At 36.6% G+C, this 16,770-nt stretch overlaps 1 pseudogene; it reads right to left on the minus strand.

Annotated features, from left to right (window-relative positions):
* Positions 1 to 5,771: 5,771 nt before the first annotated feature.
* LOC114284916 (uncharacterized) lies at positions 5,772 to 7,458 on the minus strand (annotated as a pseudogene).
* Between the last annotated feature and the right edge of the window lie 9,312 nt (positions 7,459 to 16,770).

Consider the following 16,770-nt stretch of genomic DNA (forward strand, 5'->3'; position numbering starts at 1 on the left):
ATGGCTAAGACTTCCGCTTGAGATATTGCCCACTGGAGGACATTTTCTGGTGCTTCATCGTACTCGAATACTTCTTTCAGGTCTCTAGATGTTTGGTGGATCATCTCTTCGACTACCAGCGGCTTTGGGAATGCTTCCTTACCATCTTCGTCAAGGGTCAAAGCATGCTTCAGTGAACCTGCCTTTACCGTTGAAAACTGCAATGGGGCCAGATGCCTCCATCATTCTTCCTTCTAATTTAGCTACTATTTCCTGCTACTTCATATTGATCACGTTTGCCTTTTTTCCCCAAGTTGCTTTATACCGCATAGCATACGGTATCTCTCTTCTCCATTATTTGTGTCGGCTCTGGATCACCTTGTAGGGTTGCGCCCAGTCCTGAATTAGGCTCAGAGTCCGTCTCGTAGGGAATTTTATTGAAGTTGAAAGTAACTTGCTCTTTGATAAGAAAAGATACATATGGAAATGAAGATGCTCTAATTCAAGCAAAATAAGGCAAAGGGTCGGCAGCATAAACATAGGTGTAGATGCTCCGCTCGTATTTGTCTCGGTCATCAGCTCAGTTGTTCTACCAGTCATCTATCCACCAATTAGTAAATATCCCATTTCCTCCATCTTTTAGCTCCTCTGCCATATAGAATCGGTCATCCGTCCAAAAATATGATTTCTGCAAATAGAGCTACCTCCCGGTGTGCCATATCTTTTAATAGTTCTTATCCCGTCCTTGAGTCTAGTCGTGAATCCCTAGCTTGTTCGATACTGACTCCATTAAATATTCATATTTGAATGAAAGTGTAGTGTCAAGTGTTCAGTCAAGGCTGTAATCGGGTTAAGGCAAGCAAGGGAAAGCAACTGAAGAAGACTTATCCAATTAGGCTTTCCAGTCCTGTTCCCTTTAACAAAACACTTTCTATATTGGCTTTCTTCAAAGAGCCATGCTAAGTAGAAATGTGCCTACCAAACGGTACTGATTTGCTGCTCGAATGTTGAATGAAATGAAATATCGAATGAGTCTAGCGAAGAACCCCATCTCCTTTCTTCTTCTAACTACGCTCAGGTGCACCTACGGTCTTATGATAGTCGTCAAGAGAGTAGGGACAAAGAGGTCTTCCTCCTCTAAGCCACAACTCGAACTCAAGAGAGGACGAGTGATCTGGTTTTGAACAAAATACTCGAAACCTCTCCTATCTATCTTCTAGATGGGCCCTAGCTCTTGCAAGAACTCGATAACCAGCCCTCGCAAGCCGAAGAAGGGTAAAAAATTCTTTTACATTGTACCGATTCTTGACCACGGAAAGGAACTTTCCATTGAGGAGGATCCCAATTAAAAGAAGGGCGTTAAGCACCTATGTATCCTTTCATTGGGTCAAAGATCTGTCCAAGCTAGGATCAACTCTTGGAAGTTAAAATTATCCTCTGCAGCTAGGTCATTTCGAGCTACGACCCTTCGAGTAGGGCAGTTCATGAGCTTCTATCTCCGACCAAGGTTAGGTCTTCTTTTGCTCTACTGCTGTTATTATTCCTCCAACCTGTACACAAGCCAAGGCTTCTCGAAGTCAAGTACATCAAAGGTAGGGAAAGAAAGGGTCATCTCAGGATAGACTCAATATCTATTATCTTGCCACTTCCCTTTCTCTAAATCTTTCGTTTCAAGCCTCAAACGAAAACTATAAAATAGTCATAAGAGAGTAGACATATAAACAAGTAAACCCAGCCCAATAAGAATGTACCGAAACATCATACATATGAGACTGAAAGCTTCGTCTACCCTGTCTCTTGTGAAAAATTCTGTATTGATCGATCTGTGTGACCCTAGCCAATGAATTAATTCAATCAACGAACTGGTTGGGATGGTAACCAGAGACGTTTCCTATTCTTGGAGCTCAATCACTAAGGCAGGCTGCTTTCCGAGTCTCTCCATTTCTGTATGTTAAAAAATGAGGATCCCCCATATCCTCTACTAGCTGGATAAGGTGGATTGCTTTCTTATAGTCGCCATTTTGAGATGGTGAATCAGTCTAATCAGACTTGAGCTCTCTCATCTGGAATGGAGGGACATTTAAGAATTCCTTTGGTAGTAGGTATGGGACACGTGAAGACACCTGAGGTAAGTAGCTAGTTGACTGCAGGTTTAGAGCACGCTAGGATTGATTCTAACTAATTCTCTCTCTCCAGTCTAGGCAAATGGGCTTTGGTGGATCCGATCCCTCAATAAAGGTTTTCATTCCTGCTCTGGGGGTTGTCCTAGATCACTAGGAGAGATAAGAATGTATTAGCTCTTAGCTCTTCTTGCCTAGTAGCTAGGTTCCTATCCTAGTAGTTCTCTTTCTTCCATTGCATCTATTTATCAGACAATCTTGTGCAGACAATTATGATATTGTCTTCGAAGGTATTCTACCTATCCTATTATAGCTACTAACGAGAACAAGGCTGCTTTTCCTAGCGATGTACTCGAGTGAGCCCTTTCTCTTCTAGCATTAATAGTGGTTCAACCTCTTGCTCTTATATTCCCCCTCATGTAGTAAGGAAAGGAATAGGTAGGTATTATGAGTCTTAGAGTCCTCCCTTCTGTCTCCTTTCTTCTGGATAGCTAGGAAGCCAACTTCCAAGGCAGGTTTTTATTCCTGTAGGAGGATGTCTCCTTTACTGTACTTGTAGTTGAGTTGAGTAAGTCCTCTCAGCTTCTTCTATGCCCTAGTTCCTAAGGTTCTGATCATTCTCCGGTCTTTCTGCAACCTTCCTTGTTTCTTCTCCTTTTTCGAGTGGGACAACATAAACTATTCTAATCTTCTTCTGTATTGATCTTGATTGCCGCCCCTATAAATCCCTGGCAGAGTCTGACGACCAATAAGGATCTATGTAGAAAGTGTAGAATAAGTCCCTTAAGGCGATCTGTAATCTTTCCTAAAGCACTTTCTTTAAGCAATGCCTTCGCCCAATCTTTCCCGTTAGTCCAGTAAAGTCCAACCAGTTGTATCAGAGCCTCTCAGATATGTCTGTCTATTCTAAGTTGTTCTGGTTGCGGGCGATTCAAGGCCTTCTATTCTAGCAGAAACGTCCCTGCTCAACGTAAGACTTAACCGAGACCTTCGAGTCAAACCAGCGGTTGAGCTCGAGTAGTCGGAACACAGACCTCAGTCAAGTTGCCTAGGGAATACACCTATAGCTTCCATTTTCCTCATGACATGTTGGAAGTCAGGAGGAGAGGTAACAAAAGCGGACTCTTCTAGCTTAGCTGCAAACTTTCTACTCACTGAGTGAGAAGAGTCCCCTCTTTTCTTTGTTGACTTGAATCTTATTCATTTCTATCATGAATGGAATCAAAATCATCAAGAAGTATGGGGTTACCTCTGGAGGTGCTTGTATCAAAAGATCAATCAAGACAAAAGAAAACTCAGACATCGGTATCGGGATCATGGAGAGAATCTATTCCCGTTACAACGCACTATTGACGCTTTTCCCCCACAGCTTGCTACCTTCGACTTTTTAGGGTAAGGAAAGTCCGAAGGCTAATCCGACAACTCCCTGGCAGTCAAAGAAAGAAAGGCATGTCGAAGAGCGGAGGATAGGTAGAGATAAAGCTGAGGTAAGTAGTTAACTGATTATGGATGCTAGGGTAAGAGAGTAGGAGAGATGAAGGTTTGGCACAAATTGCGATTTTCTTTTTATTGAACTACTGAGCGCTAAACAGCATTTGGGAACTATAGTCTTTGTTTGTTTGGTTGACCGACTCAAATCGATTGGTCACCGATAGAATATTCGGGGCTTATGGCAAAGCCCGCATTCTTCGCCAAACAATATTTCCTTCTCCTTCTTTTCTTTTTTTAGGTTCTTCCTCAGTATTAGGTCAGGTCTGCTCTTGTGTGGATATTTCCAGTTCTTACTAATCCTGGGCTATTGAAAAGAGAAGCTAAACCAAACCATTAATTCTTAGTTCGAGTTCCTAGAGTTGCTAGAGCTGATGTTCTTGCTAGTTATGGTCAGTGTCTTTCCTCTGATGCAAGGGAAATGTGAGTGAGAACTACGGCATATAGTAATTTGTCGGAGTGTGTTCGTCAGTCTTCCTTCTCTGATAGGGCAATTATAGCCTATAAAAAGACTGAGTATACCCCACCTCCAATAGACCCCTTAGTTTGAAGTACGAGTGATTTTGCTGTAACTTTCAGGGCAGCTCTGTCAAAGGGAAGTCTAGTTCCTTAAAGGTCAAGGGTAGTTACATTAGCTAATTCTCAGTGTCACGAAAAAGTGCCCCAAGGCGTTCAATGCGATGAAACAGATCCTCCTACTTGGTCTTACCATTACCAACTAGTCCGAGAGTGAAAGGTGCTCCTTAGAAAAAGAGGTTACCAATGCCCCTCCTGCCATTTCCAATTCATATATCAATTTTTTCTATTATCTGTCAATTGACGTTTCTTTTTATCCTTTCGAGAGACCTCAATAAATTTAGAAGCCCCTCTTTCGTTTGGCCTCCTGTTATTACGTCTCGGAGTCGGCCCCTTATCACTTAAAGGCCTTATCATACAAAGAAAGCTACCTTCTTTTCAATAGAAAGGAAGCAAAATAACGTTATAATCTAATGGAAGCTAGAAATCACACAGCATAGATGAATGGAACAATAAATGAAGGAAACCTAAATGGATAAAGAATAATGCAACCCTTTTTAAAGCCTGTTTCAAGCCGAAAAATAGTAAATGAAGCTTACATCACCACCCCTCCCTTTTTTTTTACATTTTTAATATAAGAGCCTAAATCTAACACTATCCATCAATCATCCAACACAACCAACTATTCATAAAAAAGAAATTAATTATAGAAATCAGTGAATGAAATAAGATGGCGATAAAAAAAAATGAAATAAAAGACCTAGGAACAAGCAAGGAAGATTTTTAACTCCAACGACAAACGAACCTACGCGCAAGGCATTTTCAAGGAGTAGCCTGCTTCCCATTACTCAATAAGGCAATTCATCGCATATAATTATGGGAGCCATTGAAAGGTGACTAAAACACCAGAAATGGTGGCTACCCGAGCTAATGATAGAGGCAAGAACACTTTCCAGTGAAGTCCCATTAATTGATCATAACGATATTGTGGAAATGCTACACGAACCCATATATATAGAAATAGAAAAAGAATCACCTTAATACTAAACCAGATCAAGCCCGGGATCTTTTTGAAAATGGGAAGATCTAGGATAGACGGCCAACCTCCTAAAGAGAGCGATGTGCATGGACCAGGTGAGTAGGGATGCAGCTCCGTGGACCGCTTGTTGGGCCTGATAGGTGGTGGTATCACACCCTTCTCAAAGGAACCATACATGACACTCTCGCGTCATTCGGCTTCATCTCGGAATAAGGATCTCCCTTTCCTTTGACCAATGGGTCCTCAAACCAACATGTCCTCCCTTTCTTGCTCGTTAGCACTTTAGTTTTCAAAAATGACATTTAGGCTTCACTAATAAGATAGAAAGGGCTTTTCTCATTTAGTATTTCTTTGGCTTCGCCATATCTTGCTGGTGCAAAAGCTACCGCAACTAAAAGAAAATGAATGAAAGAAGAAGGCAATATCATTATAAAGACTACAGAGGCATTCCAGGCCAACTACAATACAAGTCATGAACGATAGCGAAGCCAAGCCGGATAGGCTTTTTTATGTCGAAAGCCCCAAAACTAGCTATCTTATAGTAGACAACTAACGCAAGCCTACTAAACTAATCTCATAAGTAAAAGCTTGTTCGTATTGTAACTAATTGAAAAAAAAAAAAACAACTACTAGACTAGACTAGTAGTTGAGGGCTCCTTGTTGTTTGAATCTTGATTGGGTCCGAGCTTCCCAAGCTCTATGCTGTTGGGGAACTCTGCATGGGTCTTATCACCTTCTTGATTTACTATATTTAAGCCTTTGGAGTACTTTGGGATTATATTCCGCGCGCAAGGATTTGTGCTTATGGGCCAGGGTGAATATTACAGACCAGCGGATCTGGTGGTCGACAATCGTCCGCACTTGGTAAAGGTTGTCGCAGCACCTGTAGTAGGATAGAGGACTTATTGCAATGCTCGCGGACCAATTTACGATGTCTCCGTCACTGACGTTCGTCAAGTAGGCCACGTGGATTGGCCAGGGTCTTCTTCAACTAATGATACCTCAATCTTGAAGCCTTTGGAGTATCTTTTTGATAGGCGCCTCTATTTGTATGGGGAATTCGCTGCTGATAGATCTCACCCAGTGTCCCCCTCCTTCCCCGCCGTCTTTCGACCCGAGGGAGTATACAATGATAACTTTCGGGCATGAGTACCAGATCATGAGACTGCCCGTTGAACGTCCGATGGCACCTTGCTCCAACCTGAGCTATGCAACAACGAGATCCCCCCTAATCCCTGCTGGATGTGCTTGACGGTCCCCCAAAATACGCTCACTTGGGGATTTCTTACTCCAGCTATTCCAAGAGTCTCCGCGAGTCTCCGCTAGTTGAACCGCGTCCAGTAGACTCCATGTTCCGCTCATCCCCTTCGTCAACTGTTTGATCGGGATACTATTCCCTAGGTTCCTAAACTTGGAATAGATGGTGGAGCGTAGGTGACAAGTAGTTATATGGATATTGTGCTTTACCCGTAGACGCTTCTCCAACTCTCGCAAGAATTGTATGGGAGTCGTCCTCGGAGGGACTTCCCGAATGATCGCACTGAGGAATTCTACCGTACTCCGTGCAATTATTGTTATTGATCCTGCAGAGCTTACCCAAACGTTCAGGCTGGATTGTAGGAAGTGGGCGATATGTTTTTGTATTTCTATGAGAAGCTCTAACGCACCCACGATTCCCAGTAGTGAGTCGTCGGCATATCGTGCGTAACAAATCCTTACTAAGTAATGGTTTTTTAAGGGGGCCAGCTTACGGCCCAGGTGCCTCTCTGACCTGAAAACTAGTATCGCCTCCCCGCCCAGCTCTATCAGCAGGCCCTTTCTTTTGCAATACTTAATAAAGTCTCTGATGGCCCAATTATTATTACAACCTTCTCTACCATAGAATTCGGCCTTCGGGGTCAACCCTGCGGCTACTTCGACCTTCAGGGTCAACCTTGCGGCTTCTATGAGGAAGGAGGTGCAAAGGAGGCTCGAGGGCTTATTAAGAAAGGCGGCAAGGGCCGACGAGGGGGGGAAAATGAAAGGCGTTTTTTGGTCCCCCCTGAGCCGGGGGGTGCTTGTGGGGGGGGGGGTATGCCATGACAAAACAAGGGAATGAAAGGCCACTTTGCATTGGATGCTCTTTACCCTCCCCACAATGATGTGGCTAGGGAGGCTACAGATGAAGTAGAAATGGCCACCCCTGGTGATAGTGGATGAGTCATTGCCACTGTTGAACCTCAAGTATGTTGTCGTTGCATTGCATGCATTGAAATTCTTGTGTGTCACTCTTACCACGTTTTGTAATTGCTTGTTGTACTCAAAAACTACATACATATAGTATGCAAATAAAGAGTCAATTATATACTATCATTCATACACACACAAAAATAAAATAAAGTAAATGAGACATAATCAATCACATAAAACATAAATGGAGCAATTTGAGTGACTTGTATTTTTTATGATAGATCCCACCAATTGATATATATAGTCAGGAAAGAGGTTGAGTGGATTTGGTTGTTTCTGTAGAAGGGGCAGTGGCCTGTGGAGTTAAAGTCTTCTTAAGTTCTTTTTTTGTTGTTGGTATCTGTTTTCTTTTTAGTTTTGTTGCTTTAAAAAAAATTGTGAGACTTAGGGAGTGGTTGTATGGATGTGAGCAGTAATAGTATATATAATTGTACTTTCCGAATCTCCCTTGATGCATGCCATTTTTCTCTTTCTTTAATTTCATGTTTTAATGAAATTTTTCTTTATTGATCAAAAAAATATATATAGTCAGGAAAGGATTGTTTTATGTAACTGGTATTGTGTTTATAATATTAGATCGATGGCAAATTACGCACATACCTTTTGTAGTTTGACCCTTATGTCACTTTGATTTTTGTAATTTTAATTGCATCAATTTTAGTGTACATTTTTTTAATATTGTTTGACTTTAGTCCTACTAAAAAAGTCACTTTAAAGATTAAACTGGAATTATGGCACAAAATAGTCTGTTAGCTATCTTTAAAATAATTTAACTGTCTAATTTAAAATGGTTCATTTCTTTTAAATGAACAATTTCACTCTTGATTTCTATCTATTTTTTCTTAACAAATGTCATCAATTGAATTCAATTAATACAATGTGAAAAATAAAAAATATAAAAACTAAATTAATACAAAAATAAATAAATTGCTGGTCATGAGTATCATCTAACTTCAATGAAAGAACTAATTATATACACGAACATTAACGAGGCATTTCAATAAGAGGATATGGAAGTTTGAAGCCAGCCAATTGATTCTTTCATGATTGGTGCCATCCTTATGCGTGTAGATTTTGTTTTCGTTTCTAGTAATGTTTTTAATTTTTAATTTTTTGGAATTGTTTCCATAAAAGTTTTATTATAAATTAAGTCATCCATTTCTAGATGGACTTGTTATATGTGCTGTGTACATGCCAAGAGTAATACAACAATGCATATATAATAAATTCAATAGGATTATATAAATACTTTCTGTTCCAAAATCTTTGCAAAAATCTATTGCCATGAAATATTTTATTTCGAAAGTGGATGTGTGGTGTAAATGTGAAATTAGTGGAAAGTGAGTTATACCTACAGTGATTGTAAATCATCGATTATTTTTTTTAAAGTAATTTTTCTGAATTTATAATATTGCTAAAAACTTTAAATTTTTTATTTTAAAATATTCATAATTATTGAATCAAGAAAGAATCTCAAAATGTCAAGAAAAATTTATGGATAGAGGATTTGTGCCATATAAAGCCACAAGAATACAACAATGCTACAAATCCAAAAGAAATACCCAGAAAAGTCAACATATAATCCAAGTGCAAAACACACAATTATAATTGAATCTAAACGGTACACAATCTTTCTCAGCACATTTCTTGCTAAAAAATTTGGGTGCTTAGATTAACTCATGAGGATATACATAGATTCTGCTACTCAGGAGGAATGCTACCTTCATCTCTAACAAAACATTAAAGTATAAAACTTGAGAGGAGGAATGCTACCTTCATCTCTAACAAAACATTAAAGTATAAAACTTGAGAAGTCAAGAAGGATATGCTTAAAAAAGAAAATTTCTCAAATAGCATAATAAGAGTAATATGTAATATGTTGAACAGTATAAGTAAAGAATGCATTGATATGTGGAGTACATAACAGAAGAAGAAGAAGAAGAGAAGCGTACCGATGGTGTCGCCAACAAAGAAGTTCTTAGAAAAAGGCATTGTTGGTCCAACTAGAAGAGTCCCCAACCTTATACAAAACACCACCACCACAAACATCCTTGATCATCATTATCATCACCATCAACATAACCACTACTTTCTTCTTGGCCAAACCCATGACTCAAACCACCACAGAGAGAGAGAGAGAGAGAGAGAGAGAGAGGGAAGACGGTGAATGAATGGTTAAGAAGAATCAGTGCCCTAGTGTGAGGCCTTATATGAGCTTGGTCAACTTTACTCATCTCATCACCGGTTTTGGTTTAGGAAAGTTTGAATATTTTGGTTTTGTTGATTTCATTAACAAAATTAAAAATGGTAGTATGTAGTATGAAAAATTATTTTTAAATTTTATTTTCAAAGTGAGAGATAAATGTAAATTTAAAATTAGTAGAATGTTCATTATAATCCATAAATTTAGTGATTCATTTTTCTAAATCAAATCATAAAAAAAAAAACATTTTTTTTTCTAAATATATAACATGTCAAAAATTATGATACGTGATCGTCACCAATAATAAATGATCTAGATTGTCCATTTGTAATGCTAAATAAATTAGCTAAATTAGCATAAGAATAATATAAGATTATTTTTTTTATTATATTGTAACAGAATTCTCTCCTTTTCACCTTTGTTTAAGAAAAAAACAGATAAAGAAAAAGAGAATAAAATTGGCCAATGCTTTCCTCTCTTTTTTATTTTTTTTTCTTCTTCTTCTTTAAATCAAATTTATATACATAAAATTAAATCACATAAAGAAATAAAATATATATACACTTTACTGTAATAAAAAAAAAATGTACATATGTGAATGGTATGTGATTGACTCACTACTGGAAATTAGACTTTTAAATACGTTTAAAAAACACTGCTATAGCTATAAAAAAACGCCGCTAATTCTTTTTGTGATGTTTAGCACCAAACGCCGAAGATGTGGCCATCGCTATAGCTTTATGGAGCTTTAAAAACGTTGCTATATAAGTATAGGTGGCGTTTTTTGAAACACCACTCAATGTGCTGCATAACACTACAATGACGTCACACGTATTTAGCGACGTTTTAAAAACGCCGTTATAGCTCTTTTCGATTTTAAAAATATAACCGTTAGCATATACTATAGTGGCGTTTGAAAACGCCGTTATAGCTTCATCTTTAATTTTTTTTGGTTGTTGAAATTGTGCTGTTTCAATGAGATTTAATTTTTCAAATCTAATGTCTGTCGATCACATTTTTTGTCTTTTTGATAAGCAAAGATCAACTCCAACTTAAATCCAACTATTCAAAAACACCATTCTGTCACTTCTCAAATTACATGATTCAAGACAATACTATGTTATCAAATTCTAAAGAGTAGAGAAAGTGCAACCTGGAGTGCAACCTGCATCGGAATCAAGACTACATGGTTACAGCTAATTTAACAAAAAGGACATCGAATGTGATACAACGAAAAAGAAAATTTTGTTAATTACAATTTTCTCAGATATCTGAGATGCCAAGCTCTTTCCTCCCAAGACAGCAGCAGTAGTGCAAAATGCTTGTCCTCTATTAAAGGCAAAACATAATCAATCCAACATAATAAAAATTAAATGTCATTTTATTACCTTAACTCTAAAGAGTATCACAGATATTTTCTCAAGATTGTAATGTAAACAAAATTAGTGAGAGACATTGTTAAGTGAGAACTAGTGCAAGGAGAGGTCACACATTCTAGGTGAAATTGAAAACCTCAGTATGATTTTTGCTCAGGTGAAAAAAAGAGGTTGCTAACATATGTTTACCGCCAGTTTTAGGGTTTCATGCAACCAAGAAATTTGTGGCTGTAAAGGTCCTGTCAATCTTTTAAGTAACAATCATCAATTCATGAAAGATCCAAAGGGTCCAATATACTGGCATCATTAATCACCAACCTATGTGAGCAAGAGGGTAGATGTGTATCTGTGCATGTGAGCTAGTGCGGTGATGGGTGTACCTGGTCTACAACTGTGCACGAGAGAGTGTGTGTTTTCAAATTTACAGTGTTCTTTGTTTTTGTTTTTTGTTTTTTTTTTTTTGCCTTGATACAACAAATTTCGTCACAAGGAAAAAGAAATTTTGTCAAAAAAAAAAAAAAAACCTAAGAACCAAAACAACTCATATATAAGCGGAGAGAATTGTAGACTTACAAAATTCCACCAAGGACAACACCAAGTGGGTTCTCATCTGCGGCCAAGCCGATGGTAGCTATTTGAAAAGGTATATGCACAGTGTAAAACAGCAAGCAATAGTGGTAGTTACATGTGAAATATACACATAAATGTTCTCATGGTTACCTGACTTTTGTCACCCCATTCACCAAAGAAAGTAATGGAAAATGTCTGTAAATGGTCATGATCATTGTTGTCAAATTGTGAATCGTGAATCGCTTTGCTAAAATAATAAATCATGAATCTTAAGATTCACTTTATTTAGTATAATATATAACTTTATATATGTATATACATATAAAACTACGCATGTAGTGTTTAAAATGAAATAAATATCAATATAACTAAATTATATATATGTATATACATATAAAATCACAAATATCAGTATACTTAGTTGATCTCTTTTTTTGGTGAAAAAGATGTTCCATGCATTTTACAAACAAAATTGAGTAGCAGTGAATTGCAATTGAATTGTAAGATTCACTTAATTTAAGATTCAATTCAACTGTATGAATCGAATCATTTTTCTTAAAAGTCATATCAAATCGTATGAATAGAATTGTGAATCGTAAGATTCTAATAACCATGGTCATGATACATAGATCAACTAACTAGTAGCTGCATGTTAGCCTTGCCGAAGTAAACAATTGATAGAAATCATAACCTTTAGAAAGATGGGTGAGAAGAACTGAGTGAGAAATTGTCGCCTTTCCTTTTTAAATCGCCATTAGTCTGAAAGAACATAATACAGATTGATGTCTTCAACACACCAAACTGAATGGATCTGATAAATCCATATACCAGAGCTCAAATTTTAATTACTTGATGAGATTGAGAACTAAATACATGATGACCAAACCAATAAAATAAGGACAATGAGAGACGAATGTGACCATGCACTTGTCATGTGAAAACAGATGATGAAAAATATTCATAAATCAACTTAACTCTATAACAAAAAAATTAATTCTCTGTACCAAAATTGACCATGCACTTTCTACTTTCCACAATATGATAAGTTGTTTTTGTGTTTCTTTGGATTTTTAGTCATTATATATATATACACTCATGGAATAAGCGATGTGATGATCCAAAGGTTCTTATTCATGGAATTCTTGGGCTTAGTTTAGGATTTTATTCAATCATCATGGTTCTAGTATGAATATGATGTTTTAACTGATTCATAGGGTCTTAACAAGAGAATTCCTTTTCCCGTTTTATTGCAAAGAATAAGTTATTTTATCGTATATGATGGGAAACAAAAATTTTCAACCTACAAAATAGATTTAACATTCCAAAAACACGGGAGAAAGTTTAGCATCCGGACCTAAGAGCAGATTAGGCTATAAGTAAATGTAGTCAGATAGTTAATTAGCTAATCATTTTGTCAACATTCGATCAGTGCATGAAGAATATACCCGTACAAACATAATAACAGTCTAATTATGGACAAAGTCTAAAAATAACTATCAATTACCAAAAATATAAATCAAAATACAACGAACTTCTACACAAAGAAAAGATACAATGATGCCATAAGACTTGTAGGATTATACAAAAAACACACAGAAGAATCACTCCAAAAAAGAATAATTTATCATGATATCTATACATTTATTGCTCTTAAGAGTAGATCATTTTTGTTAACCATGTAAAAGGTACAATAGATTTTTAATTACCTAATATGCTCCTGTTTCTTTGCCAAAGTAAACCTAATTTTTTGGAGATTAGTGTAATAACCCGACCCTCTTATATGCTTTGCGTCCCTAGATCTTTGAGAAATTACATGTTTAATGTGAAATTCCATGCAACGTTATGCTTACATGTGTGAATTGTTTGATCATGTTTTCCTATCTGTTGATTATTGGCACACATGTGTTAAAATTAAAACGTTCAATTGGAAATTTAAAGCCGTAGAGGCGCGATAAACTGAAATTGATTATGTGCACATGCTAGTGGGAATTTTTATAGCTACTCGGGGGGTTTAATTGAAAATCTATTTTATCTGATTCGGTAAGGCCCGTTTGGCGAGTTTAGAAGCCAAAGACCTAAAGTGTATGTTATATAAGTCCCTTTGTTTAACTCATCTCTATCTTTTTTGGAGTGGAAATCCTGGAGGGCCCCTAAGAGAAAGAGAAAGAAAAGGAATGGAAGAGAGCAAAGAGAAGAACTTAGAGATTGGAGATCTTGCTAGGGATAATTGAAGAATACAACTTAATGGCATCCACAGGAGGGGACCACCGTTCACTCGTTTACCTCCTTTGATGATTGATAAATAATTTGTTTTGAACTATTCCATTTCGTTATTTTTTTGTACTAGATTATTAAGGTGGAATATAATGCAAATAGTTGATAAGTTAGTAGGTGCCAACCTAGTTAAGATGTACTTGACCTATAGTGATGCAATTGTTCTACCATCATCAATAATCTACATCTATTTTATTCAATGATATAAATTTTTGTAACATTTTATTTCATTTGAAATAAAAATTATTCATTCAATAAATGTTATCTATTTAATTTAATTATTGTAATATTGCAAGTTTCATTTTGATACATATAAAATTATTCATTTCAAAAGAATAAAATTACATAATTTTATACTTTTTTTAGTCAAAAGTTCATAAAAAAAAAAAAAAAACATAAGTCATACATAATTAAATTTAAAGGGCATATAAAACATGGCCAAATATCTCATTAATCTTAACTAAAATACTTTAGTAGATTTTTTTTTTATCCTTCATAAATAATCAATATACATAATATATTTATCGTTTATTTTTCGCAAAAAAAAAAAAGGCCCTAGGCCCTAATCTAAGTGGGGCCTGGAACCCGTTTTCTGCCCGCGGTCCAGGCTAGCCCTATCTGACCAAAAGACAAGAACCTGCACGGCCCGTCATAGTTTGGCCTAAGCAGGGGCCTGACCATATTTACACCCTTGATTCCACTACAACAAAAAGCACATTTGGCGACTAATAAATTGGTCGCCAAAAGTACAAATTTCATCACCAAAAGAATCGGTGACAAGTACCTGATTGGTCACCAAAGGCAAGTCACTAAAAGTATTGGTGACCAAATAATAAATTGTCATTGTATGTAGACATTTAGTGACAAGCAAAATTGGTCGCCAAAAATCATATATTTTGTCGCTATAAAATTCTAATTTGTCACTAAAAGGTTAAGATTTGAATAGGCTAAGTACTATTTAGTGACAAAATTAATTTGGTCGCTAAAAATCAACTTTTTAGCAACGACTAAGTTTTGGTTGCTAAACGTTCTTAGAATAACCACTAACTTTTAGCGACAAAACAATATGTTGCCAAATATATTAACAACGACCAAAATATCACTTGTCACTAAAAATTCACTGCACAAATTTGGATTTTAATAATTTTCATGTTCAAAATAATCCAAAACACATGTTTTTCTATACACAATATATACACAAATGTAATGTAAATAGTAATACACCTGTGCAAGACATTCATAATAATTCAAAATTAATAGCTATTAAACATCTCAATAAACATAATTACAATTCTCTATCAATCTGAAACATTCATAAAGTACTTACAAACTATTAACATCAAACCCACAAATCTATTACCAAATCCTATGTCAAAATATTTTCAAAAACACAAAACCAAATATTTTGATACTAAACATCTAACCCACAAGTCATTTACCAAAATCCTACGTCAAAATATTTGCAAAAGCACAAAACCAAATATTTTGATGCTAAACATCTAACCCATAAGTCATTTACCAAAATCCTATGTCAAAATATTTTCCAAAATACAAAATCAAATCTTCTGATGCAGCCCGAACTATTTTCCACCATTGCCAATCAATCACATGAAAAAGAAAAAACAATATTAGATTGACAAGAAAAAAAAAAAAAACTTTGTATGAATTTCAAAATTTTGATTTTAATTTTGGGGAAGTCCAATCGGGGTGTCATTTGCTCATGCAAGTTTATTTAGTCTTGAGCAAGCTGCCCGTGCTAAGTTTCGGCGGTTTTGGTGGTCATTTCACAATTTTGCCCCCCGAATGAGCCTTTTAAGCCTTGTGTTTTATAATTTTCCTTCTAATTTTCTAACCAGGAATCCAATTAAGGTCCCGTTTGTTTCTACCAGTCAATTTAGGCTTGAGCAAGCTGTCCGTGCTAAGTTTCGGCAGTTTCGGTGGACATTTAACAATTTCGGCCCCCAAACAAGCCTTTTAAGTCTTGTGTTTTACAATTTTCCTTCTAATTTTCTAACCGAAAATCCAATCGAGGTCCCGTTTTTTCCTATAAGTCTATTTAGGCTTGAGCAAGCTGCCCGTGCCAAGTTTTGGTAGTTTCGATGGTCATTTCTCAATTTCGCCCCCTGAACGGGCCTTTTAAATCTTGTGTTTTACAATTTTCCTTCTAATTTTCTAATCGAAAATCTAATCGAGATCCCATTTGTTCCTACAAGTCTATTTGGGCTTCATTAAGCTACCCGTGCCAAGTTTTCACAGTTTCAGAGGACATTTCACAATTTCGTCCCCCTGAACGGGCCTTTTAAGTCTTGTGTTTTACAATTTTCCTTCTAATTTTCTAACCAGAAATCCAATAGAGGTCCCGTTTGTTCCTACAAGTCTATTTAGGCTTGAGCAAGCTGCCCGTGCTATGTTTCGGTGTTTTCAGTGGTCATTTTGCAATTTCAAACCCTGAACGGGCCTCTTTTGTCTTGTATTTTACAATTTTCCTTCAAATTTTTGTAACCAGGAATCCAATCGAGGTCTCGTTTGTTCCTGCAAGTCTATTTAGGCTTGAGCAAGCTGCAAATGCTAAGTTTCGGCAATTTTGGTAGTCATTTTGCAATTTCACCCCCCAAACGGGCCTTTTAAGTTTTGTGTTTTACAATTTTCCTTCTAAGTTTCTAATCAAAAATCCAATCGAGGTCCCCGTTTGTTCTTACAAGTCTATTTAGGCTTTGAGCAAGCTGTCCGTGCCATGTTTCCATAGTTTCGGTGGTCATTTCGCAATTTCGCCCCCAATCAGGCCTTTTAAGTCATGTGTTTTACAATTTTCCTTCTAATTTTTTAACTGAAAATCCATTCGAGGTCCCGTTTATTCCTACATGTCTATTTAGGCTTAAGCAAGCTGTCCGTGCTAAGTTTCGGTAGTTTTGGTGGACATTTCATAATTTTACCCCCCGAACGGGACTTTTAAGCTTTATGTTTTATAATTTTCCT

The sequence above is a fragment of the Camellia sinensis genome, chromosome 7, assembly GCF_055761805.1.
Source record: "Camellia sinensis isolate YWXY chromosome 7, ASM5576180v1, whole genome shotgun sequence".
NCBI classification, from domain to species: Eukaryota; Viridiplantae; Streptophyta; class Magnoliopsida; order Ericales; family Theaceae; genus Camellia; species Camellia sinensis.